At 46.3% G+C, this 27,640-nt stretch overlaps 1 protein-coding gene across 1 annotated transcript in view; it reads right to left on the bottom strand.

Annotated features, from left to right (window-relative positions):
* Positions 1-27,225, bottom strand: part of LOC144099481 (cytochrome P450 3A8-like) — a 68,143-nt gene extending 40,918 nt beyond the window's left edge. Inside the window, exon 1 of the mRNA XM_077632813.1 lies at positions 27,057-27,225. The gene's annotated coding sequence lies outside the window, so the exon portion shown is untranslated. The remainder of the gene's footprint in view (positions 1-27,056) is intronic.
* Positions 27,226-27,640: the final 415 nt, after the last annotated feature.

Below are 27,640 nucleotides of genomic sequence, written 5' to 3' on the forward strand. Positions count from 1 at the left end.
CCTGAACTTCCTTTATCTGAGCCCGCTGCTCACCATACGTCTCCTCACCAGCGCAAATATGCACGAGCGGCTCGTCTTCGCGGATCAAATGGTACGCCAAAACGTCCAGTGCATCCATCACATGTGGATACCACAGAAGAAGACACGGCGTTAGACAATGCAATCGCGGAGGCTCGCAGCCGCCGACTAGACGAACTCACCCAGCGCCGGGAACAGCGTCGTTCTCAATCCTCTCGAAGAATTCTAATAACTCGGGAGCAATCATCAGAGGAATCACCTAGGGTAAGCACTGGCCCACAATCAGGTGCCGACCGCCTGTTAGCCGTGACTACCCCGACAGTGGATAAGATATTAGCGCTGATGAAGCAGGTGACATCCCTCATCGTGGAAGCTCTTCGGCCTCGTCATGAATAGCGCATCATCATCGGTGGTGGTGCAGTGAAACTGTCGAGCATTCGCTAATAAGGCCTCTGAAGTGAACATCCGCCTTCGCGACGGAAAGCTGAGGGCATGGGAGTTCCTACTGCAAGATGATAATGCACTCCCACGCATTTCAGGTTTCTGCGCATACCATTCACCCTCTATCCCTGATCGCCGTTGCACCGCCTCCTCCCTCAGCCCAGGTAAATCTGTAATTTATATTCACAGTTCAGTTCCGCACACACCGCTCGACCTTTCACGGTGGTGCAACACACGCCAAGAGGTTGTCGTCCTTCTCGTAAAACCTGCACGCACACCCCTTGTCCTACTTTCTTTTTATAGTCGTCCTGGCTCCGCATCTCTCAATTTGGGATGGGTTCGTTTTCTACGTTCTACCAACTCGGGTATCCCTATTCTAGTTGGTGGTGACTTCAACGGCGCACACACTACGTGGAGTTACCCATCTGATTCCTCAAGGGGTGCACACATCCAAGGGAGCTTTTCGGATCATTCTTTTCAACTTTTAAACCACCCGAATACTTCTACCCGCCCACGAGGTGGCCCGTGTTCACCTGATTTCACTTGGTGGTTAGGCCCCGGTAACCCTCGTTGGGCTGTTGATTCTGATACTTCGGGTAGCGATCACAGCCCTATTTTTATCTCCCTCACGCCTCCGCGTACACGGAAAATACGCCGCATTGTACGAATAACGTCACGGGACTCTGTACGTGCAGACAATCATTTATCTACATTCAACCCCTCTTCAGCACTGTCTACTCTCTCTGCTGTTCTCGCTACTCACACTATTACCACTACTGTAAATGAAGACGACCCAAACCCGGACATCCATCTCTTGAATCTGTGGGCTCTTCGTCGCCAGGCGGATCTTTACGCTACTCGTCACCCCGATGACCCATCTGCTCTTCCTACTCTTCACCGCGCTACCGCACGGGCGCCGCGCTATTCAAAGCGGCTAGGCAGGCGACGCTGGGCTGCATGGTGTGCCCGCCTGTCTTCTACGCAGGGCAATCGACATCTTTGGAGAGTGTTTCACGCCATGGAGCGCCCTTCTCAGGTTGCAGATTACACAGAGAGCATTCGCCGTGCGCTAAATGTGGATGAGGACACATTTGCACAACAAGCGGCCCGTCAATTTTTTCCAAACCATGACTGCACCGCTACGTCTCCACCTGACTTATCGGTTACAGAGCCCTCCGATGGGATTACTTCTGACCTCACCATGGCAGAGCTGCTGGCCTCAATTGAACGTTTAAAAGCTACTACTACTCCCGGGCACAACCGCATACCTAACTCCTTATTCCGTAACTCAGAAGGGAGGGCTTTGCAAACCCTACTTGATACTTTTAACGAAGTGTGGCTTTCTGGCGTCATGCCGGGAGACTGGAAGCATTCTATTGTGGTTCCAATACCCAAGTCAGGTCAGCCTCCAGTATCTCTCTCGGCCCTTCGTCCAATTTCGCTTACCCCTACCATCTGCAAGCTTTATGAAAACATTCTAGCCGCACGCTTGTCGTGGTGGCTGGAATCCCATGATTGTTACCCAGATTCCCAAATTGGTTTCCGCCAACAAATTGGAACGGAGGACGGCCTTGCTACTTTGGCTGCTGACGTGTTTGACCACTCTCCGCAGAGTCACCTTGTACGAACCGTAATCGCTACAGACATAACAAAGGCATATGCTAACATCCTTCACTCTGCCATTCTTGCCTCCCTTCAAACTCTTGGTCTCCCTCTCCGGTTCCTCCTCTCTATTCACGCCTTTTTAGGAAATCGAACCTTCAGCGTGCGTGTCCACGGAAAGCCCTTTGGTAACTTCACTTCCAATAGAGGAGTGCCGCAGGGCTCCGTTCTCGCCCCCACATTGATTAATGTGGCTTTAATTCCTCTTGTTCGAGCCCTAGAGACCATCCCTTCTATCCGCGTGCTTGCATATGCTGATGATATCACCTTGTGGTGCTGTCATCCAGATGCGTCTATTCATCAGTCGGTCCTTCAACACGCGCTGGATGTATTGACATCTCGCCTCCCACCTCTGGTCTAACACTCTCTCCTACTAAATCACGTTTCATTCGAATTGGAAATAAAGCAGCCTTACGGAAAGCTCCCCCTTTACATTTTACGGTACGTAATTCTCTGATTGCTCAGGTAGAAACTGTTCGTATTCTTGGTTTTCTCCTCCATACATCTGGGACTGGCACCCCGTGGCTGACCGCCACCCGTAAATCGGCTCACGCTACTCTAGGTCTGATTCGTCGCATAGCTATGCGCTCTGGTGGCGCACTTACTCATACGGCCCGCCAGCTTGTGCGCTCTATCCTTCAGCCACGGATAGTATATCAGGCACAATTTCAACGTCTCACCCGCAGACAGTGGGACTCCCTTGAAGCTATCAATCGTGAGGCTATGCGCGTCATAACATATCTGCCTCGTTTAACACTCATCCCTGTTCTACAGGAGTTCGCCCAACTTAATACACTCAGTGAAATAGAGCTCGAAAACAGTCTCTCAAACTTCATCGTTTAAAGACACTTCCACCGTGGTCCTATTGCCAGCTCACTGACAATCGCCCCACTGTTCCCCCGTCGGTATCAGCAGCGTATCTGCCTCAAGGGTGCATATTATACAAGGATGCATCACATTCTGCAGAGAGGGGAGTTACTGCTGTGTATAGTCCATCTCATCCCCATCTCAACTCTCGCGCGACGTATACTGCGGATACCTGCACTCCCCTGGCATTGGAACTTCAAGCCATTTATAATGCCATTGCTTCCCTTCCGCTCGTTCCAACATTCAATACAGTTCTTATTTACACCGACTCCCGCGCCGCCCTTAAACAGCTTAAGGCTGTTCGATGCACGTTCCAGATTTCACAATCTATTCATGTGCTCTGCGCAAAGTATCCATGTCCTGTGTGCATACACTGGATTCGCGGCCATGCCCAGGATCCACATAACATTCAAGCGGATGCTATGACTCACCTTCATACATTGGACAATCCGCCACCTTCCCCTCTTCCCCCAGATCCGTTCCTGTCCCATGTTTGCGATTCCGACGTTCTGCGCCAGCGAACACGCGCTCTAATTCCTCCGTGTTCGCACCCTCTCCCGCGTAGTCTTACTCGGCAGGAGGAGGCATCCGTGCGCCGGATTCGGGCAGGGGCGGCTCTGACACCATCTGTCCGTCATCGGTGGCGTGCCAAAGATCTGCCAGCACCTGACAGATGCCCTCACTGTAGCGCTGCACCGGACAATTGTGATGTGCGGCACTTGTTGTGGACGTGCCCAGCGACGGCTGCTATCAGAAAACGGCTCCTCAGGGAGGTGGGCCTGCGTTGGAACCGCGAAAGTGACTACGTGAAGTGGACAATGGACAACCGTTTCATTAACAACCTCTGCGACTACCTCAACGCAACGGTTCTTCACTCGTTCTTTTAACTTTCAATCACGTGCATTCCTTCCCCCGCTTTCCTTTTTCAACTTATGCCTCATGGCGCACTTCTCGAATAAAAAAAAATGTATATGTCCTTATGGAGAAATACATTTTGGCACATCCAAGGTTGAAAAATAAAACTGGCACCGATTTTGTATTGATATGAACAAAATGTGCAAAAGAACAATTTTTCGCACGTAGGCACAACCCCCCCCCCCCCCCGCCCCCATATTTGAAAGCGCGATTGATGTATCCGCTGACCCAGGGACCCAGTTACGGCCATCTCCAACTTTTTCATCATCAATGCCAATGTACCCGATATACCAGTGCCGCCTTTCTGGAACAATGTCGTAAACGCCAACGCATGCAGCACACTGTCACTGCCGCTACATGGATCAAATTCGAATATTCGTTTGATAGTAGTGTTAATTAATGAAGAAGACGATGTGCACTGCACAGCGCGAGAGTGTATTGTGTTTTAACACGAGGCATGATGGACTTCGCCGAAAGCGTAGTACTGTCATGAAGTGGCCAGTGAAGGTGAACTGTTCGCACCGCCGCGGGTTCGAATCCCAGTCTCTGCAATACGTATTTTATTTATTTATTTATTTATTTATTTATTTATTTATTTATTTATTTATTTATTTATGGTCTGCTCAAGATCACCTTCAACGTCGTGCTTCACGCGAAACGGTGCGCCGGTTGACCTTGAGAAGTAGTGCTATCGCACTAAAAATAAATTCAGTAGTAAGCTACTCTAGCGGCACCACCGCAGGGGAAGTGCGCCCGCAGAGACTAAGTTAGTGACGTACGTGGAAGAGTGATTGCATGTTGTGGAGATAGTCCAGAAATCAGCGCTAAATTTTGTCTCAAGCGTTGGAATTGCATAAGTGCGTTCAGGTGCTTGGGCTGCAATGCGTAAATCCTACCGTTGCGGTCTTTCAGTGGACCCCAGGGTCGCGATATGAAATCCAAGCCGCAGCGGCAACATTGTAAAGGGCGTGAAATACAAAAACAACTTGTGTTCTGTGCGATAATCAACAACGCGTCGCCAAAGAGCAACCCACCATTAGGTGTCCCTTAGGGTCCACGTGCAGCTTCAAGGCGTTGTCTGCAAAAATGAAATAATGTACGAGAGGGCTGCAGGGAAGAGGACAAAACCTTGGAGCGTTTAATGTCCCTCCTTGTGTGCCTATAAGAGAAAAGCGCTCGAGTGGAAACAAACGGGTTCACTGATTCGTGCCTTGCATTTTCGGGGACAGCAATGAGGAACCAGAGTCTCGCAAGCTACCGCATCTAGCTGCTTTTGAGGAAGGCCGGCGGAGGAAAGCGCACGAACGCGCTTATAAGCAGGCCGCATGGCACAAAGCGTTGCTTCACTGCCCGTGCACACAAAAACATCCGCATAATCTGGGTGGAAGCACCCCTATCTATTATCCTGCCCCATTTTATGAGTTGTTTTTTTCGACAGGGAACGTACGGTAGCGGCGACAGTGATGTGACTGCGGTTAGCACGAGAAAAAAAAAAGCTGATGCCAGATTATCGATGCATGCAAAGGCGTGCGAACTGTAAATGTGCCGCCTTATGGCAAACTTTACTGTGGAGATATCCCACATGCTTGTACTATCGCGGGCAAAAGTAGAAAACCCTCCCTCCAAGTTCCGACCCGTGCCACTCTGCGTGGGGGCGCCACCATACATAGCATTTCTGGTGCCGAGAGGGGAAGCAGTGGGCCCTTCCCGAAACCATAAGTGCTTATATATTGAGCTTGATATTCGACAGCAGCTGTGACTTTGATATCGTTAACGATGATATCCTTCTTTGTTTTCATTCCGCTTCTCTCTAGTTCTTGTTAATTCCTCTCAAATTTGTGGAAGCTACTGTACGGCTTTCTTTGCAAAGAAACTTCGACGCTATTAAATATGTGCTACTCTCTATTGGGAATCATATTCTGGGTACTGGCGCGATCCCAATTGAAATGAAAACCGCTATTGTAGTTCCACTTCATAAGCAAGGTGCGCGCAACAATATAGAAAATTACCGGCCTATCTCGGTAATCCCCTGCACAGCGCAAATACTAGAAAAACACTTGGCTCATACAATAACACACTTTCTAGATTAACATAGTGTATTATCGTCAATGCAGGGGAGAGGTACCCAAACACTGTTAGAAGCTTTCTCTGATCTGCTAAATTCAACCTTAGATCGCAATCGGGTAGCATGTGCTCTCTTTTTGGACGCCTCTAAGGCGTTTAACACTGTCTGTCCTTACATTCTACTACAAACACTGTCTCTGCTCGGCCTTCGTGGATCATTTTTGAACTTATTATCTAACTTTCTGCATAATAGACGACAGTGTGTAAAAGTGGAAAACAGTTTCAGTGATTTTGCTTTCATTTATTCTGGAGTCCCCCAGGGCTCTATATTAAGCCCCCTGCTCTTCAACATTTATGTGAACGATCTGTCCAATGTATTAGATGATCATGTGTATCAATACGCCGATGACACGGTAATTGTATCTTGTTCAACTAATTACTATGATGCACTTCGTTCATTACAGAATATTGTAACCAGAGCCATGGACTGTTTGGTGACTAATCTATTCAGCATTAACCCTACTAAAACGTGACTTGTGTGCTTCCATAGTCCAGTGAAAAAAAATTCTACCATTGAAGCCATTATTCTTACACACATCTGACTGTAACATATGCACCTGTCAACCGGTTCAATATGCACCTTCTGTTAAATATCTTGGGTTGTTTTTTGACAGTGATCTTATATGGAATTCTCATTTGTCCCACCTCTGTAAAAAATGCGCACAGTTTCTTGTATGTTGTACAATATCCGATACCTAATGCCAATTTCTGTACGAAAAACAATTGTTCATGCTTTAGTTTACAGTATTAAGCTTTATGGTTTTACTGTGTATGGTCACTGCACCCTCAGATGGAGCTCAAGAGTTAATTCAATTTTGCGCTGTTTGCGGTTGTCAATGGTATATGATTTATGCCCTAAGAAAGACACTCATGTGTTAAAGCCTTTGAATATTCCCTCCTTTACGTCTTTTATGGACGAAACTGTTACAATTAACCACTTTTGGAAAAATGATTTTAAAACACTATACAGACCAACCCGTTGCCTAAGACCAAAGGATCCTTTCATAATCCCCAAGACTTCAATAAAATATGGAAAACGAACGCGACAATATTATGTGCCCGCAATATTTAACAAATTTCCAGCGCCTGCTTGAAAAGCGAACACTAAACAAGAGATAAAAATAATGTTAAGAAGCACTTAATTTTTTTTCATTCATCGTTATACTTTTTCTCTTTCACTGCTATCTACAGTAACAACTTTCTGCATTTTCTTGTTTTCTGACTGCCAGGCACTGCCAGTCAACCCATCTGAGGATTTGGCAGGCCTTTTACGTGTATTGTGTTTTTGATTGTTCAGAATAAATATTGTATTGTATTGTATTTTATTCCTGATTACAAGAGCTTCACTTGGTCATTTATATATGTGCTGTGATGGCTGTATTATCCGATCTTGCCTTTGACTGCTTGTGCGTTTTCTCTTGCTTCTTTTATTGCTCATTTCATTAATTTTTTTCGTGCAAAGTGCATGCATCTCAGCCTGCACTGTATGCCTTCGCAAAGCATATGTTTACACTCTTGGGAAGGAGGCAGCTAGCCAAATTGACTTTCAAATTTTTTTCAGACTTTTCTCTCGTCGTCTGGATGAAAAATAAAGGTGTTATTATTATCGCAATAAAATGAAAAAGTCTGCAAAAACGTTCAGTCACCAATCACAAGTAGATATTTTAATTTTTTCCTGGGGGGGGGGGAGGAGGGGGGGGACCTGCAGAAGTGTCACAACACCACGCTGTAACTCGCCAAAAATACGCAGTCTTAACCCAGAGGAAAACATAACAAGCTCTAGCGGCAACACTCCGCTGCCTTTCGGCACGCAAAATCTATTCAGCGGCATCGCTGTGGACGTAAATTGAATGACAGCCGAGTCATTGTGTAATATCTATGCTTATACACCAGGAGGAAAAAAGAAACGGAATTTGCGCTATGACAGGAATGCGCAAACCCCTCCGTAACCAGCAGTGCACCGTCTGCATTGCACCACACATGAAAGCGGTCATAGCAAGCCGCAGCGTTGGCTCGGTGGTTATGGCGCTCGGCTGCTAACGTGAAAGACGCGTGTTCGATCCCATCCGCGGCATTCATACTTATATGGAAGCGAAATTCTAGAGGCTCGTGTACAGTGCAATGTCAGTGAAAGTTAAAGAACCCAGGTGGTCGAAATTTCCGGAGCTCTCCACTACGGCGTTCCTCATAGCCTGAGACACTTTGGGAAGTCAAACCCCAGGAGCCAAACCGAAAGCGGCCATAGCAAAGTGCTCTCAGAGAGCATCCGGACCCCAATTCTCTATATCCTTTCTCCTTATTACCGACGCCTCACAGCAACTGTCTCTGTCCTCAGTGACACTAGTGGACGAAGTGCTCGTAAGTCGAAAACACGTCTTCGTCATTTCACGCCAACCTCAGCCGATAGGGCGGCGTGGGGTGCGCGCAGTGTTGCTGCGCAACGATGCCAGTGTGTTCCTCTGTGACGGTCACTGAGGCTTGCCGCGCCTGGCACGGTGGTACCTCTGAATACATTCATGGATATTACGCAAAGTGGAACTTTGGGCTAGTTGGTAAAGAACGATTTGTAGGAGAGGGTTAGGGCGACAAAAATAAGGAAAAGAGAGGCACGCAAGACGAGGGCTTACTCAAAAGTTAAAGAATTGGGTTAGTCTCGTATTTTCTTGGCTTTTTCATATATTTTCTATGCACTAAGAAACTGCGCGCTCAAATCGAATACGAATAGCTATCTATAATGTTCGAAGTGAAACTATAAAAAAGTATCCTCATTAATATCAGTAAAAAGCCCCTAAAGAGGACTGATCAGCTATACCTGCTTCGCAAAATGAGGAACGCAATAATTACACTGGATATCACGGCACGACGATTTAGCTTTATACTATTACGATAGTGTGATCTGCAAACGGTTGCTTTCGATTCTTGTATAAGGCCCCTGAAAAAGCAAGAATACCATTACTCACCCTCTGCAGAAATTATAGTGCGTTTTGAGATATCATTTTTCTTTTGCATATTCAGTGGTTTCTTGGAGGCTGTCGAGGTTATCAAACGTTTAAAAACTTCAGTTATTTTACCTCCACAAAAGTCAGGGAAGAAAATAAAACAGAAAGGTGCCGGGAAATTTCTCTCCTACCAGTAATTGCTCGGGTGTTAGAGAAGTTTTTTCTCACGCTGTTTTCATTTACTAAGAAGTTTTCTATACTGCCTGACCGTCAGTTTGGCTTTGTGTCTCGGCGTGGTACGAATTCGCTACTTGACGAATATTCGGATGCACTGTTCTCAGCGCTTGTTCGAAGTCTCTTCGCGTGCCGTCTCTTCCGAAATATAGCGAAAGTATACGACACCCAGAACCATAAAATCTTCTTAGGCAAATTGTAGTTTTGGGGATTCCGCAATCCCTTTTACGAAATTCTCGGTCACTATTCGAGCAAGTGAAGTTGAAGTGGTCGTCAACGATGATAACTGCGTTTTGAGTTCTAAGTTGCCGCTGAATTCTTCTGCACCTGAGGGGCCAATTTTACTGCCAATGTTGTTTAATATATTCTATAATGGCTCCTCTTTGGCAGTTTCGAAATATTTTGTGTGACCAGTGCTCAGACGGCATTGTGTTACAGACAAAGGATCTTCCATAAAAAACGGCCACTCGCCACACTTCACCGCGCGTCGCCTAACGCGCTGACGTAATCAGGGTAGAGGTCGCGCTGTGAGGTGTCGCTTTAATCTTTGGCGAGCTACTGAAATATAGAATATTTTGACATTTCTAAATTATAGTGCCCACGCAGAGCTTTCAAATTTTACTCGAATACCCACAAATACCACCTCTACAGATCTGTTGAGCTACAATATGCCCATAAAAGCAATTTCAGGATCAAGGCGGATCATAAGTGTCGCCTCCAATTTTTGGAATGTCCTATTGAAACACAGAACTGCCGCCACGCAGGAACTTCGGAAACAATTTCTTTGTGTTGATCCTTGTTCTGCCGCAAGGTACGGTGCAGCAAGACGCTGTGCTTATGATCACAATGTTTTCACCAATTTACGCGATGAGATCTTACCCTCTAAATCTACAAGAAACCTGGAAAGAATTCATTGACTCATGAATGGCGAAATGCAGTAAAGGTTTAGAAACTTTTTTACGGTGTCATTGAAGGATCATTGAGTGCTTTTCAATCCCCACGTGTGTTATGCATCATAACGCACGGTAACACAAGCCAACTAAAGTGTAAGACTGGCCTGTTCGTGTTAGAGGGCTCTTGTTGGTGACAAGAAATATTTTTGCAAATATATACGGGGTTTGCCTCAAAGATACACACGTTTTAAGAGGGTCCGTACGCTACGGCTCTAGATTAACTTCCACCACCAGAGGTTCGCTAATACGCGTGACATCGCACAGGACACGGGCGTTTTTGCTTCCTGCCTCCATCGAAATTCGGACGCCATGGGTGGGATTCGAAACCGGGTATGTGGCCTCAACAGCCAAATACAATACACTGGATTCTCTTTGTAAAGAAACTGTTTAAAACGAAATAATGGATAAAACGAAGGATTGACGATTCCCCTTGGAAGCTCGGTCAAGACGGGCTATAACGAAGCTACGGCTATAACGAAGTAATCGTCGCACCTCTTCAGGTTCGTTACAACGAGGTCCAATTGCATTCACTTAAGTTACCGTGGGGAGTCCTAATGTGCAGGCTTGGACTTTCGAACTTTTCTCGCATCGCGTTCTTCCTGTGTAAACCTCCTTCACCACGCGACGTCATGAAGATGCGGTGGCGCTGTAGTCAGTAGCGACTTTAGCAGGGTAGGCAAAACAGGTTCCGCCTGCCCGTGCCTACCGCAGCGACCGCAGCTAGCGCCGGCTGTGTGATACTTGCACACTGCGTAGGCAGCATGTAGTGACCGGCTTCGTCACCGTTGGATCCCCGTAGTAGAACAAAAAGGAAAATTAAATTAGCCTTGATAGGTTTTTCGCAGACAAATACCGCATTATGAAATGGGCCGCGGTAGTAAAGCGCGAAGTCTAGGCGCTGCCACTAAGTGTGCTTCATAGCAGGGAAGTTGCTGCGCTCATTCACCTAACATCAGTATAGTACGCTTATAATTGCACAAGGAAAAAATATGCCGCCACCGTTTGGACGACGTTGAAGTAACGAGCGTTAGCTGTTTGGTAACACAATCTATCGTCTATGCGATGTACTGCCACGTGATTAGGCAACCTTTCCATACCCCGCGGCGAGCGGGCGCCTACAGCCTTGTAAGCAGCCGAGTGCTGACATCACGGCCGCCATGTTAAGAAAACCATAACTGAATGTTAACCTAATTAGGCGATATTTGTGTCTAACATGTTCTACCCATCGAGCCCGTTACGAATATGCCATTAGTTAGGTCATGACGTCTAGGGTAATTATAATGAATTAAATTAAGCCTAACCATAAATAAATATTAACTTCAATAGTTAATATTTTTGTCTAACGTGTTCTAGTGTTCCACTCATGTAAAGGATTCCAAATATTTCATTCGTTTTATGATGACCTCATTAATTACTCAGTTATAAGCGATTAAACATAGTGACGTGGCTAGTTAATTGTGACATAATAGTGACCTCAACAGTCAATCACCTATGCGATATACTAATGACGTCGCCAATCAATCACCGATTACGTTGCTATGTCGATTTACTGTGGTGGCCGCATTTTGAGAACGTAGCAGACACCAAGAAATCGAGAAACGTGATGGATAAGAGCTAACGCTCTCAAAAGCGTATGTACATGTAGCTGCGCCCGTATATATATATATATATATATATATATATATATATATATATATATCTTCTTAAGCCGGTGCGCACGAGGCGCCGGCCTGCAGGTTCAATCGCCACCAAGGAATGCGTTCGTTTGTTAGTAGCGCAGCATGTTTTAGCGTGTGTAGAAGTTATACGAACGTATAAGTGCGCTTTTTATGGCATTTATTATTTTCTTGAAACAGGTTTTTTATTATGACCGACATAAATTTTTGGTTTGACTAGAAACAAATCCGATAAGTTGTGTCAGTCTTGGGCGCTCACGCTGGCATCCTTACAAATTGCGTGCTTTAAGTGTGCAAAAAGCCTCCTGTTATTTTTATTGCGTCTTGCATATATCATGTTTCATGATGTAGTACATGATCGCGCAGAAAATAAATGAAATTTAAACTTGTTTTTTTTTTTCAGGAAATGAAATGGCGCCGTAACCGTCTCACTTATCTCGGTGGACACTTGAACCGCGCCCTAAGGAAAGGGATAAAGGAGGAAGTGAGAGAAGGAAGGAAGAAAGAGGTGCCGTAGTGGAGGGCTTCGGAATAATTTCGACCACCTGGGGATCTGTAATGCGCACTGATATCGCACAGCACACGGGCGCCTTTTGCGTTTCGCCTCCATCGAAACGCTGCCGCCGCGGTGGGGTTCCAACCCGGGTACACCGGCTCAGTAAACGAGCGCCCTAACCACCGAGCCACCAAGGCGGGTAGAAACTTATTCCAAAAATAAGAAATGTTCACCAAATTGACCAGTTTAACAAGTGCAGAAGTCAACCTGGCTGGTGCGTGACCTTGGGGCTAAAAACAGCGCTTACGCGAGGCAGAGGAGATCGGAGACACGACGCTGTCCCCACTTTTCGCACTGCGCGACACGTGTGTCAATTGACGGTGAGCGCACCTCTGCTCCGCCGAAACAACGCCAGAGCTTCCCCTCACTACTGTTCCGAAGTAAAATCTTTACGGCTAGTGCAGAGTGTCAAAAACTCATTATTTTATTCAATGCCTGGAGTACATATCAACCGCAGAAATGCTTTCTGTTTACCACTAACCACACATACAATACACAGAGGCTAACTATTTCTCTCTATACGCCGCATATGGTAACCGCGAGCCCTGTGTGCTTTGCGCCAAATTACTAAGTTCCATGCATATGCCAGGTCTGCGTGTCGAAGAAACTAAAAACACGCCTACGTGCAAGCCTTGAAAACCAGCGCTCAAGACGACTCCGCGACGCCACTCCTTGGCCTATTGCCTACCGCGAGCCGCTAGCGACTGCAGCGCCACCCCGTTTGTTTGCAAACATGCAGGAGGCCTATATTTAGATCGCCGCTCGTTAATGATGTCCGGCTTCCTGCACACCTGCAGAGTCCCGCGCGCGACACTCTGCCCTGGCTTCCTCCGGGGCCTCCTCACCACGCATTGGGTGTGGCACTCCGTCGCTCTCTGCGGCTGCTGCCACTGCCACACGACCGGATTACGCCACCGGAGGTGCGTGAGCTGCGCCTTCCGGGAGCAGCAGTGCGTAGACGCGCACAGCTCTCTCTCTCTCGCCGTGCATGGACAGCGATGAATGCACGTGGCACATAATGCCGATTTACTTCGAAGAAAGTTCGTATGCATAAGCAGTTAACTACGACGCTTCTCTTGGTGCTACTAATGGAGTGCATATTATGATAAAAGTAAACATCCAGGGAAATAGAGCTCCACATTTGTACCGCTTATGTATAGCTCACTGCAGTGAATATTTAAAACCTGGCATTTTATTTGTCAGAGTTATCAATCCCATATTTAAACATGCTTGCAAAATATTAAGCGTACTGAATTATAAGAACCTCGAAAAGAAAGCATACCCGACCATTTGGTAACTTCGCCTGGCTAAAATCACAGGATAGACGCGCATTAAGACGAGCTGCAACTGAGAATGGGCCTAGTGTCAGGAAATGTATATATCTAAGCGACGGGAAACAACAGGGCGGTAAGAGGAAGACAAAACACCTTGCGGGTTCTTGCTGCATTTTCGGGCCATTCGTGACACAGAACACCAGGCGGCCCCAGTAGGCGCACCGACACCGACGTGCTATATTTATTAAAGCGATAGCTTTACTATGCTTATGGCCGGGCATTTTGTCCGTAAAATGTGCCGGCAGCAGCTGTGGGAAACTCAGAAGAGATAGCGTGAAACTAGTGGTTGTAAACGAAAGAAGATCATGCGAGGATGCTGCCCGAAAAAAAAAAAAAATTGAAACCAGATGAATAGTTAATTAATCAGAGCGAAAAATTTCCAAAAATGTGGCCGGGGCCAGAGCAAAAGTGGTGCCAAATTTGAAATTTCCGGAACTGTGGGCGGAGCCAACGCGTGGGGCGAAATTTGAAAGTCTGTAATGAATACTGAGATGAAACGAGGGAAAATGCGCAGTTAATGAAAATCTAACCAATATTTAACGTTTAGAAAAAGTGTCATGAGTTAATTGTGAATAAAGGAGAAATAATTGCGAATTCAGGTGAAATAATGTGATTTAAATATGAATAATGGTACTTTAAGATGAATTATGGGTGAAGTAATGTGAATTAGGAAATATTTTGACTAAAGGTAAAGCATTGTGGATTAAGATGAATTAATGTTATTTAAGGTGAATTAAAATTGAAATTATTATAAATTAGTTGTGAATTAAGATGTAATAATGTGAATTAATTGTGAAAAAGTTGTTAATTAAGGAACAATTTGATTAGCGGGGGGGGGAGATTTTAAAACTCGAAATGGTTCATGGGATGAAACAAGGGTATAAACAGAGTTAATCGATAACCAATCAATTAAGTGAACGAGAAAACAACCATTGTGCCAAATTTGAATGGCGACCAGTGTCGAGGAGGCGTCAACGGTCTCGCATTCTTCCAATGCGGGTAGCCGCAATGATCGCTGATTTTTTCCACCTCGTTTCCAGCTGAACAGTCTTGTCGTTCTTACCTGCGAATGAAATGTTGGAACGCCGAGCGCCATACCAAACACCGATTGGGGCGATTATAAAACAGAAGCTTAATAAGAGCGGATGTTGTCACCTAAGGGGATGCCGTCTGTATGGCCTAAGGAAGAGAAGGCGATAGTGAATTATAGAGAGTTTTAGTTTCACGTGCGTACAGAGTTCACATACGCAAACGTGAGAAGTCTACGTAGCATACGCGCATGTAGTTTCAAACCATTTTAGTTGCACGTAAGCGACAGACGCCGTGCGTTCTTCTACTGACAGATGAAGACACTGCTGTAGCCACTCTAAGACAAGACGAGTCAAAGCCAAGCCAGTCGAACTGCGTCGGAGAGCTGCTTCGTCAGGCTTAACAGCTGGGAAATCGCCCTTATATCTGAAAAACAAAAGCTATTTGTCGCTTGAAACTTTATGCGAGGGTAAGAATGGGCAAATCGATGGCGAATGCAGCAGTTTATAACACGATATCGCGTCGAGGGATTAGCTACGAAGTTGTTATCGCTGTGAAGCGGGCGGGCAGGGCGCTGCCATGTTTGTCAACGCTACGTACGCAGGCGACGCAAAGACCGCAACGTAAAAATCCGAATCTCACGTACGTACGTGAGAATCGCGCATACCCTTTGCGTTCTGCGCATGCACACTGGTCACCCGTAAGAGCTCTACGTACGTGAAGCCTCTACGTACGTGAAACTAAAACTATCTAATAACTGGAAGTGTTAGCGTGATGGGTGCAGGGCCGTAAACAGGAAAATGGGAGTGTTCGCCAGTGAGAGCGGCCGGCGCCCTAATCATGACGGCCTTGGCATGTGAGGTCGTCATTTCGCGAATAGTCGAGGCTACCTGTGATTTGCTTCCACGCTGAAGGCTAATGTCGTCATGCGGCTGGCATGCACGCTCCAAGTGATTTAGATTCTGATTTTACTTTTTCGTGCTCGAGAGAGCATGCGCATAGTTTGGAGTGCCCTCAACACGTGTGCGACCTTCGAGTCGATTGTAATGAAGGCTGCTGCAGACAAGCGAGGTTCTTTTGCGTCATAGTTTCCCTCGGGGCTCTATTCTTGGCTCCAGCTGCACACCGCAGAACTTTAGAGCTCCTGTGCTGCACGTAAAAGCGTTTCTGCATATCAGCAAGACTTTCATTTGAGGTAGTTGGTTGTAGCTTGACATGGTTCACGCAAAAAGCGTACAGGCGCTAAAAGACGAAGACAAGCACACTCAAGACCGGACAGGCGCCAACTTCCAAGTAAGTTTATTCATGGAAGAAAAACCGCTTAATAACCACACCAGCAGGCAAAGATAGAAATCAAACAAAAAACACGCAGTGACAGAGCATAGGAACACGTGCCAAAAGGATCAAGCAATGATGAGCACTCTGATAATGACCCACTGAGAAACCTAATCTCTTCTTCTGAGAGCAAAACAGATGGCTTGCTTATGCAGATATGACCCCTCTGCTTGATATAATAAGCTTCTATGATTTCACGCTCTAATTTGTCTTTAGACCTTGCGATGAATTTGGCGTTTTCAAAACCTGGACGACACTTGCAGCTTTTGCAGTGAGTGGCCATGTGGCTCCCATAACCATTTTTTATAAACATTTTAGGTCAATGCTACAATGAAAGAGTGAGGCAGCACAAGATTGCGATATCATATCTGCATAAGCAAGTCATCTGTCTCGCTCTCAGAAGAAGAGATTAGGTTTCTCAGTGGGTCATTATCAGAGTTCTAATCATTCCTTGATCCTTTTGGCACGTGTTCCTATGCTCTGTCACTGCGTGTTTTTTGTTTTGCTTCTACCTTTGCCTGCTGGTGTGGTCATTAAGCGGTTTTTTTCCATGAATAAACTTAGTTGGAAGTTGGCGCCTGTGCTGTTTTGAGTGTGCTTGTCTTTGTCTTTTAGCGCCTGTACGCTTTTTGCGTGAACGATGTCAATCTGTATATCAGCACCGCAACAATAGGCTTGGCAATTGTTCCGAAGTAAACGACGCATTCACGGGCGTCGTGCCGCCGCGTAACTGAAATTTCACTGCAGGTCAAAGCGAGGGCTACTTGATTGGCATTGAAAGTCCACGTAACAATAGAGACTGGCTGTTCTTTTTCACCTTACCAGACCGGAGGCCAAAGAAATAAATTAGGATAAAGAGGAACTGCATGAAAGGCGCCGGAACGCAATACAGGCGTACACTGTCACTGTCGACAGGTGTACACTGTCAGCTAAACGGCAGGTAAGAGAATAGGGGGAAACTCAGTCTTTTCCTTTCAAGGCGTGCTCAAAAGAAACCGCGGTAATTCATTTTTGTCATGAAAACCATAAAAGCTGCATTGAAAGATGAGGCGTATTCCAGCATCGCTCTGTACATTACAGGAAATCCCAAGCGTGTTTCTCTCAGTAGGAGAGGACCAGCATCTTGTTCACCCCCGGTGATAAGATACGAAGGGAACTGCATAGTAGAAGCATACTTGATAAGCCTTCTATCTCATCACTATAGCTTATAATGCTACCTTTCTTGACAACTCCTCGCGCTCGAAGAGATCGCTCGAAAGGTTGTCCATTTGACTGTGTTTTTGCTGTACGCATTTTTTTTTGCTTTCGTTGTAAGCGGGTTCCTGCCTTATACAAAAAATTAATCACTGTGACTTCTCTTTGCGCGCGCTGAAGGAAAACTGATTTTTCTGCTCTTGTCTCATCTCCTGCCTTTATAGTTCCTATCTTTCGAATGAAAATCTGCTTGATGGCCTGCGCCTGTGTTGTGCTTTGGCTACCATCTGGTTTTATATGATTTTTGGCGCTGCTGAATGTTTATTCGTACTAACTCGCAAATGCAGCGGCGAAGAGACCGCAGTGCATGTGTGCGTCACAGGGCTTTCTTCGTACAGTATACGGGACCCTTGTTTAGAGCGCTCGAGCAGAGCATTGCACTCCAAATAAAGTTACACTTCGCTGCAGTTACTAGGTTTTACAGCGAAAGCTGTATTAACTTTATTTAAGCCATTTAGGTGGTACAACGTACGCCTTAAAGCGTTGTGTGTAATGCTTGACGCTTTAGAGGTTGAGGTGCCCACAGCGAAGTGACACAGTTCCTGTGAAGTTCCTTAACTGAAATCAAACCGGCGGCTCTCACTTTCTATCGTTCACTATATCCCTTTGACGGGAAAGCGTCTAAGCCGAAGGGCGCTATTCGCCTCAATCTAAACGTTCCCGTCTGGCAAGGCTCGAACCCGTGTACTGCAAGCTCTGTAGCAGAAAGCTCTAACCACCCAGCCATCGCGACAGGCGGAGCCCAATGGTAGTATTTTCCAAACTAGCAAACGCCATCGTTTGAGCGTCTTGCATAGAGCGACGGGCTTCCAACGCCTAGGGGCTCTCCTCTAGGACGCCCTACATGCGTGAGAGTTTAAGAAGATGTTGTTTTGCGTTTATTCTGAGTGTCCGTTCATGTTATCTCCAAAGTTAGCTTTGCTAAGGCGCATATGTTTAAGGTTACTTATAATAATGACACTACGAAAGCGGGTACACGGAAAACAATTTATGCAATGGTAGTGTTGAGAACGTCAGTGGCAGTCCGCCAAGAAACTTTGAAGGACTCAGAACAGCGCTGGGAGGGAAAAGATAAAGGAAGGAAAGAAAGAAGCAATGGTGAAAGAGGTGCGGTAATGGAGCCTAGGCAAGCCGCGCACCTCTTTCTGTGTTTCTTCTTTCACTCCCACCTAACTCCATCTTCCCTCGCCGCGGTTCTACATCTTTGCTTTCTATCCTGTCCTAGCAACACGCAAGCTGTGACTGCGGTTAAGTCGTCCACCGAGATATGAGTCATATACGGCGCCATTTCCTTTGCTCAAAAGACGCATCTGCCGACTGGAATTCCGCGTTTACGCGGTGCAAACAAGGGAAGTCCAGAACAGATGTTCGCGAAAAGTGTGCTTTGCTGAATGCTCGCATATTCGCCACGCCGGCTGAACTGGATATTCGCCATTCCGACGGGATAGTCGAAAGCGTGTCGGTATGTGTGCTGAACGTGCAAGACAGCATCGCTAGTGGTGGTGCTGGCTAAAGAACCAGCCTAGCCCAATGACCAAACGAGTTCGAAACACAGAGGCGAAGCCGAGTACCTAAACGTGCTCGAAACAAACCCTCCAATGCCAAGTAGCTAAAAGTACTGCTTGAAAATAAAGGCGAAGCTAGCTAAGCGTGCATGAAATAGAAAACCAAAGCCAAGTAGCTATTAGTGCGTCGAGGGCATACAATGCCTGCAAAATTTGTTTGTGCCTGTGTTTGTTTGTGCCCTCGTTGCATGCATGCGCCAGACCAACCTTACCTGCCGCAAACGCTGCTAGTTCGAACACCATTAGTTCTCAGGTTGTCGTATCCCGATGGAGAAACAATATCTTTGGAAAAAATGAAAGCATATTTCATCTGTAAGAAACAGTCACAGTGTATAAGCCAGCCTTCCTTGTTGTTGGTTGACAAAGAGGTTCTGGTTCTTGATAATTCTTGATCTTAACTGGAGGTAAACTAAGAGGGGGGTGGGGGGCTAACGCTCTTTTCGACAGCACTTCACCGCGTGTCAATTGATTACCTGAAGAGTCACCCTCTTGAGCGCTCGTGCAAGTGCTTTATGCATTTTAACATAACATGACGGTGATGTAAACATTCTGTGTACTTTTCAATAAAACTTTAGGTGCGAGTCGGCGCTCCTCTGTGGTGTCTCTTTCTTTTGTTCTTCTGTCTGTTTTTGTCGCCGTACCGCCCACAATGAACTTTACCAACTCGCCCAGCCATCCACCCTTCTTCCATATCAATTATACTTTAAATATTTTTATTCGTCAGTATCTTTCGAGATATCGACTGTAAAAAATACGCACCTGAAAGCTCGTGGAGTCGGTTTTCTAGCATTGCATATTTGTAAAAAAATTGATTCTCGCACTTCTAATGCATGCACCAAATACAGGCGCAGGTAGCGCATTTGATTATGTACAAGTTAACTTGATTTCGGCAGCAATACCGTGAGCATCGACGGCATTTTATAGTTAGGTAAAGGGGAAAAGCCAATTCAGCCAGCTTTCTTTCGATACTTCGAACTACATTGCCGAGTAAAAAGAAAATAGAAACAAGGCTAACCTTCTATTTTGACGGATAAATTGTGCAATATAACCTAGCCTTCTAAGAGAGAAATAATAAAGTTAATGAGCTAATTTAAGCTGATTAATTGTGTAAATATTGATCCATAGTAGGTAAACCCCGTGCCTTAAGTATACGACCCATGGGGCTTGTTTGTAAGGCCTCGTCCTCAGCCACCATAACTTCTCGAAAGAGAAATGGCTTGGCGTCCTCAACCGTCCTAAGCTTTGGACTGCCATATGCGCTTCGGAGCCCCACTAAACAGCTTAAAATCAAACCCCTCGGGCTGTATACTTTTGAAGGGGGCTGTACATAATGTCCACAATGCTGTACAGTCCAGCACAACAGAAAGGAAAGCACTGGCGTTTTTCTCACAGTTTATAAAATACAAGTCTGTAAAGGTTAAAAAAAATCACCTTTCGCTTGCGTTCTGCGCATGCGCACTACCGTCCCCGCAAACTCCTTGCGTACGGCAAGCCTCTGCGGACGCGCAACTAAATCTCTCCAATTTCCCACCAAACAAGCAACCGCGCTATCACACCTGGCTTTGCTTACTTTGCTAAGGGGCATCATTGTTTACTGCTGCATCATACGCGATGACAAAATAACTAAGGAAGGTTAGAAACTGGACGAAGGGACGAAGAAAAAAGGTAAAAAAAATGTACACGACACCACGGGCAGATAAACAGTTGGCAGTCTTCGCTCGAGGTGCAGGGTTCGTTACCTTGTCCTCGTGCTTTTGCGCAGTTTCTGACCTTCCTCCAAAATGAACCAATCGGCCCGCTAGAACGTCCTACTAAAAGTGAAATAACCAATGCGGCGCAAAGCGAAGACGGCGAGGTGGACGAGACGCAGGCATTGCTTCCTCAGTCTCGTTTTCACCCTCGTACACGCATAAGATTTTCTCGCTCCGTACAACCCAATAGCGATTTGTTTCAGGAATTGCCCGATCCCGCTAAAAAGCTTTAATTTTTTTTTACTACAATAAGCGTGCTAAATTGAAAATACATAAGGGAATTGCAATATTATTTTATGGATGGAGTAATTCGCCTTACCGATTTAACAGTCGCTACCAGAATTAACCTCAGCCTTAGAAATACCGTTATGCAGGTTGTTTATTAATATATTTAAGCCAGGGGTAAAGCACCCGGTCTATGCACTGAAATCTACATGTTTTACAGCAGGCTGTGATCCCGGTCAGTTCTAGTAGAGGTCCAGTGCAACACGAATGTCTCACAGCGACGTAAATATCAAATCGAATTGACGAGGTTATCCGGGACACACGTGTGTAATGCCCGCGATACGCTTCATAATTGAACTAACGAACACGGAACACTGGTTTTGAGTGTAAAATCGGGCTAGTTCGTTCATCCTTGAGTGAGAGAAAAAAACAAAATGTTTAATAATGCAGCGACTTTCTCAGCGGATTCTCATTCGAAAGTTACAGCGGGCATTGCTGTAAACATATGGCTAAAATCACGTCCAAAGCATGCCCTCCATGGTGCTTGCTACGCGCTCTTCACTGAATAGGCTACGTAGCTAAGTTACACACTCTATTTGCTGCTTTCGACATGCTGCAAAGAAGCGCACCTACCAACGCGGCACAGATCGACATCTTCACGCCTGGTTTCGCGCGGCAAGCATCGCTAACTACTACCAGGCTGCATGCAAGCGTCGGCGACAGGCGCCGCTACGGACTACGTCAGCAGAGATGCGCATTCGCTCGAAGCCTAAGGTTAGCCCTAAATAAGCAGTCTAGTAACCTGCGCCCTCAATCTGGTCATAATTTAAGCATGCTGTGAACCGTCTACGCCTTTCGCGATTCTACTCCAGCCTACTAATAGAACAGACATATACGGGTGACCGACGGCCCGTGCCCAACATAACGTGCATCTCACCGTCCGGAACAGTCCGTAATACGTGATATAATCCAATATCGTAGTTTTCAATAGCCGGGAAACAATTTTTTTTAGATTATATTTCACAGCCACCGCAATAGCCGTGCCGAATCTATTTGACGCTTAAGCCGATGCAGCGGCGGCGACCAGGACCCCGAGCCCACCGAGGCGAAGACATGCTCCACCGCAATACACGGGGAAGCGTAGCCGCGTAGCACGCACAGCGGGAAACTGGAACACACCGCTTCCGGGTCGATGTTGCTTATCGACAACTAGGCAAGCGCCCAGACAGCAGCTTTGTCTTCTCGCGAATGTTCTCGTACACAGAGTTTGAACGCTCGTGAATTCGAAGATAGCGCGAGCCGAACGGCCTCCGCCCAGCCGTAGTAGCCCCACGTCAGCAATATGCGGTGCCCTTGCATTCGGAAACGACCAGCCGATGCAGGGGCCGGAATCTCTCAATCCGAAGCCCAAGCGAGAGCCCGGCCCCTGGCAGATCTCAACTCTAACGCACAGATCACGTCAAGACACATTGCAAAGATTTAAAACAGTCTTTAGAGACAATCGTGAACGCGAGGAAAATTAAGGGCTTCATGGTTGCGGTAGCGAGGCTGCGGCGCGATTTAGAAGCTACTGCAATGGAACTAGACGCACGACGCTTGCCGCTGCGGCGGCGCCCGCGGCAGAAAGGGAATCGCGCATCACCGCTCGTCCTGTTCCTTTTAATTGCACGTCAAAGTCGCATCCTCACCATGAACAGTTTAAGGAGCATAGGCAGCTTGCAACCACAAGGTGGAGGATGAAAGTTACACACGGCTCGGGCTTTCCCGCCATTTTGTGAGATGCGAGTTCTGTAAGGATGCTTGAACATTTCGCTACATTAATCCCCCTCCATCGCACGGAACATCTACAATACAGTTTAGAGACCACTTCAGGTGACACTAAACAAAACAATACTGTCTGTATCAAGCGGCAGTGAATGTATTTTCACTCACCTGTCCAAAAAAAGCGAACCAATCGACGCAGCAAGAAATCCACCGCTCTTCATTCGGCAGCGAACTTGAGATCCGCATCAAAAGCAGCACCACAGAGTACTAGTTGTACGGAAAATTTAGCGCTACGCTTCAGTTTACTATCTTTTAGACTTTAAAAAATAAACGGAAGTTTTTAAGATTTTCAGGTGCACTATTCGTTGCTTATTTCTTACTAGAAACGCATGTGACTAGACCACGGCGGCCACAAACAAAAAATGTCTCTTTTCTTGCTTGACCACATATCTGTTACTTCCAGTAACAATTTTTTCTGCGCAGAAATATTAAATTTGCGCGAAAACGCCTGTAATTTTAAACCTTTTTTGCAGTGTAGCACACACTGAGAAAAAGCTTTTCCCTGAACACATTTGCGTATAATGCACCTGAAAGTGTTAAGCAGGTACACCCGGCTTTAGATACAATGTCTGGGCTAGAGTGAACTCCACCGTATCAGTTATACAGTAGCTGAGCCAAGGTCTCATTCACTTATCCCGCAGCATACCGCTTCAGTACTGTGGATAAATCTGTGGACGAGGCTGTAGTAGCTACAGCTTCCCTTGACTAGGGGCGAAACGTTCAACTCTTTCTATTTAGTCCTGAAAGGGGCTGACTGGCTGTGACAAAGGAGAAGCTGGTTTCGAACGACTAACTATAGTGTGTACAATGAATGTTGTGTAAGTACACGGCCGGGCTCGAGTAGCGGCGGCGGCGCGCAAGTTGTACGGGCCTGCGCACTGGGGATATTTCCTGTCTGCCTCCGCTGCGCGATCGTGGCGCTGCGACCCTACCGCTCCTGAGCCGGCGGACTGGCCGCTCGCATGTGAAATGCTGCGGCGCGTTGGCGCTTTCGCTCGCTGTTCGCACTTTTGAAGCGCTGCAAACTATTTGGAATCTATTCGGGCTAGTATATACTCAAACCGCATGCCTGCACATGCCTTGCGCATTGATGTATTCGAGTTGCATATTGTTTATGACCAAAGGTGATGTGAATTTGTACCGCATAGTAATATTCTGGAGCATATCTCAACTATAGTGTTTCGCAACAGATCATGGTCACTATTCACAAAGGGTGTACACTGCCCGTACGACTACTAATTGAAGCTAGCTGGCAGAGTGAGATGCAACCATGAAGACGACTCAAAGAAGAAAAAAAATAGCTCTGTTATCATAAAGGCATATTCGCTGAGAGACTTCGAGATGAAACAAAAACGCCTTCCCAAGTGTTATAACTTTGGGCTCATTTGAGCAATCTTCGTTTAAAACTAGGCGCTTATTTCACTCCTAATTAAACTTAACTCCTAGGAATACACTCCTACATAATTACAACTTCAATTACTAATTAAGCCACTGCCATCTGGTTTTGGGAACAACGTCAAAAATAAACCTCAATAAATTATTTGTTTTACAGAAAAAGGCAATAACGCACGTAGCTGGAATAAGTTTCACAGCCCCCCCCCCCCCCCCTTTCTTCCTTCAATATAAAATTATCTTAGTTAACATTATGCACGAATATCTATGTTCAACCTTCTCGAAGAAAATTTTTGAATATTGAAAAACGGCAAGGTACTAATTTATGGAAATTTTGAAGCTAAGGAATTATTTGAATGTTCTGTTTAACAAATATCGAGAAAGTACGGAAATATAGACTACTGTTGTATAGTCTCATCGGGATTCAGAAAAAAAAAACTAAACAGTCAGTATCCCGTTTAAGTAATCGCCGATTTAATCTAACAGGCTTAAAATGGGCAGTAAACTGAATATACGAGCAGGAGAAAGAAAATTCAAGTTCGGTTAAATCCTAGGTGGTTTATATATCATACACCTACTTACATTTTACGTGCCAGTCTCACCTCCGCCAAGTGTGTAACTTGAATTTTTTGCTTCCTGCCGCATTCATTGTTAACAGCTTTTGACTCCACATACATTTTGAGAAAGGTCGTACATGTGATTCAGCTGGAGAGGAACCTAAAATTTCGTCTGATGAGTGCTTATCCACCAATTATCGCGTGCTTGCATCCATTCCGCCATGACCCGCCATCTGCAGTGCGTTTTCTTTGAGCATGCGCGACAAGTGATAACCGTGAGAAATAAATTTACAAGAGTGTGAATCGTGCTGGTCGGTACTTTTTAACAGCTCGTGCTATTTGATCATATATCCTCTGTATTTTTATCTCCATAACGTACATGCCTTTGTTGTTCCTCTTCTTGCGCTTTTTTTCGCCGTTAATCCCATTAATTGCCGTTAATCAGCGCTCGAAAGTGCGAAGCCGGGCGCGCAACAAGAGCCGGCACAGATGCGAGTGACCCACGAACGGTACGGTCACCGCGCCCCTAGCGGCGGCGGAGAGCGCGACTCTCGCATAGACGACCCTCCGCGCGCTCAGTGCGGAGGCCGTACGAAAGAGCGCGCGCTCCCCTCGAGACCGGGCGTGGTAAATATTACCTGTTACCTCTTCCAAAGGGTTGTAAATGTTGCTATCAATCCATAATTACCGGTAGTTACTGCCTAAGTATGCGTGACAAACTTATGTTACAGTCACTACACTCAAAGTTAGTCACCGAGACTACATATATTGAAGAGTGTGGCACCGATTATGATACCCGAGAGCGGAGTGCGCGGTGTATGCCAGTAATTTCGTTGGTCACCCAACAAAACGGCCGCATAATGGTACAGCCGCTTAGCCTCACAGCGGGCGTCTGTTTAAAGTCACAAGTTTACGCACGTTCAACTTTAAAAGCACGTCCCGCCACCGCTGCTGAATGAGCTATAATAGACAACGCCACATGCCGTACAGCACATGGAGAGAAGCGTGAGAGAGATCGACATCTCTGGTATACTTCCAAAAAGATTCAAAGACTGGGCGCTATGCGCAGACTTTGAATCTCTTCATTGTTCAGATCCGCATCACGGTGCTTTAGATCTTCCGTGTAAGCATTCAAGGCGGTGCAAGAGCATGCATGAACCACGCTCCAGTAAGGCTTATACATTTTGAACCCGTATAGGTAAAGCTTCGTGATGCCACGGAACAAACAGAGCAGTTTTTCTTGCACACTCGCATGTCTGAAATGCAGTCACTTGTTTAAAGCAGTGGAATTAAAAACGGTGACACACAAGTCAACAGCTCCGATGACCGACCGATAATCGTATCCTAGTTGGTTATTTCGAGGCGTGCGCGGCGCTAATGCCCAATCACTTCCCATATTCCGCTCGTGGACGCCGATGTTGCTTGCACGAGAACACGAGTAAGCAAACGCTTTCTCAAGATGTGCGTGTAAAAGCTTAGCCGACTCTCCTAAAAGCTGTTCTTTCCTGACGTAGGTGCGATTGTCAGCCACGCGTTGTAAACTTACAACGTGGAAGTCGCGCGCGTTAGGAAAGCGGTGCGTTTCCTATGCTTCCTCTCCTCGCTCAACTGAATCGACCGGCTACTGCTTTCTTGAAGAATTTATTGTTTTCATTGAGTTCAGCAGTGGCGCTGAGGCGGAAATTTCGCGCACAGGATGTCCCCAATTTGGGAGCATTAAGCTGGTCCGAAACTTGTATTGTTGGCAGTCGTTATAAAAGAAGAGGGCTTTCTCCATAGATTGCGGGAATTAGTCACGGGAAATTATTATCAAATTTTAAACCACAGATGATGCGTAATTAGTTTCATTGAAACAGTTGCAGAGTGTCGTAAAAACCACCAGTGCCCAGCTCCTGAAGCCTTATTAAAAATTACATCCTGACACTTCGTTTCTTCATACGAACGGAGAATGAAAGGACATACAGACGGGTTTTCATGACGTGCTCTCTCTTGGGTACGCTGCCCAAGTGCAAAGAATACGTTTTCTTTTTAAATTTTAGTTACTACTTTGTTCTTACACTTTCGGCGCTCTTCTGTGTTTACAATTTAGTTTGTACTTTAGGGACTCGCAGTCAGAAGAAGCAATGTGTATTTCAGAGCGACCTCGGCCACAATCAATTCGTGCTGAAGTATACCATTTGAAAGGAGCGCGTACGTTCTTACTTCCCACAGCTGATTTGCACGCGAGTACATTATTGTCAGTGTTTTTGTAACCGAAGGGCTTGAGTCTCTGTGCGCGAGAAATGTTTGCAATGTGAGTGAAAGACGAAGGCCCTCCGTTGCTACCTCTTTTACCGTCGAGCGATGACGCTGATCTACCGAAATCTTGACGGGCTGATAGGCACAAGCAACCGGTTGCGGCTCACCTCTTTGTTGCGTCTCCGCGACCCAGAAACCGTCGCCCTCCTTTCTGCCGCGACGGCCGCTGTAGCCCCTCCTGTCTTAGACCTCCAATGACCGCAGGCTGGGTGTATGTCTGAGGTCCGAGAACTTCGCGCTTTAGAGTCCGAGTGCGTTTAGGGAGGCACGCTGGCTACCGCGGCTGCCAGCGACAAACTAAATGCTAACCAGGCCAGCGCGCCACTCGAAACACTTGGCGCGACAGGGAACGTACGTGTTTCCTTCTCGCAACTGTTTTTCATGGACGACTGAGCGCTCCTGCACCGGCCCTCTCCGACCCCCCCCCCCCTCCCTCCCCCTCTGCCTGTCCTTAATCTCTTTCCGTCGGCAGCTTTCGGGGCATCCCTCTTTCAGCTTTTTGCACGCCCTTTCACAAGAAACGGAATGAAAGCTGCATACTACTAGTTTTTATTACTAGAGCACTCCGCTACCCGATGCCAAAAAAGCACATTTTGTTTCGTGCGCAAGTCTGTCTGTCTGTCTGTCTGTCTGTCTGTCTGTCTGTCTGTCTGTCTGTCTGTCTGTCTGTCTGTCTGTCTGTCTGTCTGTC

This window comes from Amblyomma americanum, chromosome 7 (genome assembly GCF_052857255.1).
Source record: "Amblyomma americanum isolate KBUSLIRL-KWMA chromosome 7, ASM5285725v1, whole genome shotgun sequence".
Lineage (NCBI taxonomy): Eukaryota > Metazoa > Arthropoda > Arachnida > Ixodida > Ixodidae > Amblyomma > Amblyomma americanum.